Source organism: Bactrocera latifrons, unplaced genomic scaffold (assembly GCF_001853355.1).
Source record: "Bactrocera latifrons isolate USDA-ARS-PBARC rearing strain unplaced genomic scaffold, ASM185335v1 scaffold_9, whole genome shotgun sequence".
NCBI lineage: Eukaryota > Metazoa > Arthropoda > Insecta > Diptera > Tephritidae > Bactrocera > Bactrocera latifrons.
The window spans coordinates 1,998,010-2,000,805 of NW_017537600.1; the positions used below are offsets into that span (position 1 = coordinate 1,998,010).

At 32.3% G+C, this 2,796-nt stretch overlaps 1 protein-coding gene across 1 annotated transcript in view; it reads right to left on the bottom strand.

Annotated features, from left to right (window-relative positions):
• The window catches only part of LOC108977478 (stress-activated protein kinase JNK), a 4,129-nt gene extending 1,997 nt beyond the window's left edge, over positions 1-2,132 (bottom strand). Inside the window, exons 1-2 of the mRNA XM_018947178.1 lie at positions 1,799-2,132; positions 1,364-1,673 (exon numbers count right to left, since the gene is read on the bottom strand). The gene's annotated coding sequence lies outside the window, so the exon portion shown is untranslated. The remainder of the gene's footprint in view (positions 1-1,363; positions 1,674-1,798) is intronic.
• Positions 2,133-2,796: the final 664 nt, after the last annotated feature.

A 2,796-nucleotide genomic window follows, 5' to 3' on the forward strand; every position in this document is an offset into this window, starting at 1 on the left:
AACAGAAATAATAAAATTAAAAAGAAAAGAAAAATAACTATTCATATACAATAGTTTAATTTTTAGCGGTAAAATATATATTTTTGACCTAGTTATAGCATCATAGATAACGGACCTTAGACCTATTTTTAAATAGAAAGAGTGAATTCATAAACTGTTAATAATTTGCGCTGTAATATAGTTTTTTTTTTACTCTAAAGAGTGTATATTATGTTTGTCAGAGTTTGTAACACCTTGGAGGTAACGTCCAAGGCCCTTCAAAATATTGGTATAATCATAAATGACGTGCTGAGTCGATTGAGCCATGATCGTCTGTGTATAAGCAAACTAGTCTCTCAGTTTTTGAGACATCAAGAAGCTAGTCATTTGTCAGATATCAGAACACTATATCATACAATCTGAATTATCAAAATTAAGTTCTCGTATAGAAAACTTTCTCATTTGACAAGAGATTTTCACTAAATTAGGCGTCGATTACTGTCCAGACAGCGACACAGTTATAAAAGAAATTGTTCATACCGGTTCACTATAACATAGCGGCAATACAAATAAAACGATCCAATTCTTGTCCTGGTATGGAAACATTTTTAATTTGAGGGGATTTCTTCACGAAATTTTACACACGAATTATTATTTAATTAATCAAATTATTCATTAAAAGTGCCTGTAAGGAAACTTATTTATTTAACACTTTTTATCGTCTTTTTTTTAATTATGTATTAAAGTTTTGAAATATTTTGTTCAGGAACCAGTTCATACTGTTGTTATATAGCATTTGCTTCACTTGAAAGCCAGTCTTATTTCGTTTTTTTCCAAATTAATTATAAGTTTGCATTAAAAATATTATATTTATCATTTTAAATACAACGCACAGTAAATAACGTTATAAAACACACACAAAACACTCTTGTGCAATGTGCACTATCGATGCGCATAAGAAATCAATATTACACTTTATCACAAATCATATCTGCTTATCAAACAATTAATCATATATGTATTAACGCTGTCAAGTATTCGATCGAAGTTTGGCTCTGCGCCGTCTACCAGAACAGCTTCATAACATTATTACTTTACTTTAAATTTCCTGAAATTTAAGATTAGCCAGTATCCATAACATTCTTGGGTCGGCGCCGTTTCTTCGTGCAACTGCACGACTATTTTACTGTCGTGCCGGCCGCCCCATGTATATACAATACTTTCTATATGTATATCATGCGCACAAACCGACAAATTAATTGTATATAGTTTTTGTTCTTTTGAGGGCAATGCGGCATATATTTTTACTGCATAGTCCTTATTTGACCTTATTATTAATTTTGTTTCTTTGTTTTTTTTTTTTTTTTTGTGTAACATTTCTTACCTTTGTTATACGAATTTGTTGTAACGCCGAAAAAATTGCAAATGCAACGACTGTCTGTTTCGATTTTGTTGTTATGCGTGGCTCGGGTGTTGAAATGATGGATTATTGATTTAGCCGCAAATGCTGCAAACGTCAAGTAATTCTATGTGCTATTGTGATTTTAGCCAAAATTTTGATGCTCTTCGAGTTGTTGGTGCTACTTCACTAAACTTATTTTATTTGGTTGGAGTTTTTTTGTGAACTTTTTAACTTAATGCTACTTTTCCATTATAAGCCGGGTGCCGAGAAGTGTTTTTATTTTTGCTGGGCGCTGCAAAGGTAAGGGCGTTAACGACAAATATATGTAAACTATTGACTTTTATATGCAATTTAAAATGTAATGTGTTAATATTTCATTTAATTGCATATAAAAATCTACAACAATTTGCTACCAACCACTTTTAGCGACGTCGTACAGATGAACAGCGAAAATTTCTTATGATTCTGGCATGAAAAAATCGATTTTCGATCTGTCACCAAAGACGGTTGTTTGATTGCCTGTCTACCGCTTGCTGTAGCAACTTTTTTTCGCCCGTTTATATTATCCAAATACTTAGTGGTACATTTTAATGTTTCCTTACATTTTTACACGCAAGTTCTGGCAATATTTAGAAATGTACAATTTTATCGCGTATTCGTTGAAGAAAATTTTATAGAAAAACACAATTTTATAACAGAGAGAGAATACACAAAAACTTGGACAGAAATTGGCACCGCGCTTGTCAATTGGAAAATCTGACAGCAGCACGAAATTCTTTGACTGCGGCTACATATGTCAAAGTATATACTCATATGGTGAACTGGCGCACATTGCTGAATATGGTAGTGGGAGAGAGAAAGCTAGTGATTATGCGCAATTGGTATGAAGTATACAGTGGCCCTAAAATTTTTATGATTTTACACTGGTTTTGCAAATGATATCCAGTTGGTGAATTATCTGATTGGATGTGTAACATATGTAAATACTTAATTTGTTTGATTATTTAATGTTAAATATATTATATTACGTGGTATTATTTTTAAAATTTTTCACATATGTACATAGGTACAGGTTTTGGTTTTTCTTTTAGATGTTTGAACGAAATATATTTCTTGATAGTTTCAATGTTATTTGTTAATATTTTTGAATTCTTTAATATTTGGAACTTTTTTTTCTAATATAAAACATGTAGTTACATATATATTTTTTTAGAAGTCAATTAAATTTCGGTAGATCCTTCTTCACCTGATCTTCCTCTTCCTCTGCTCCCCTCGGTGGGTACTGCTTCGAATATTTTCAGAGCTGCAGTGTTGTCTTCCATACGGTCGACATGACCTAGCCAGCGTAGAGGTCAGTCTTTGTTCGCCGAGGGACGACGACATAAAGGCAGCTCCTTTCGTGCTGTAAAAATCAG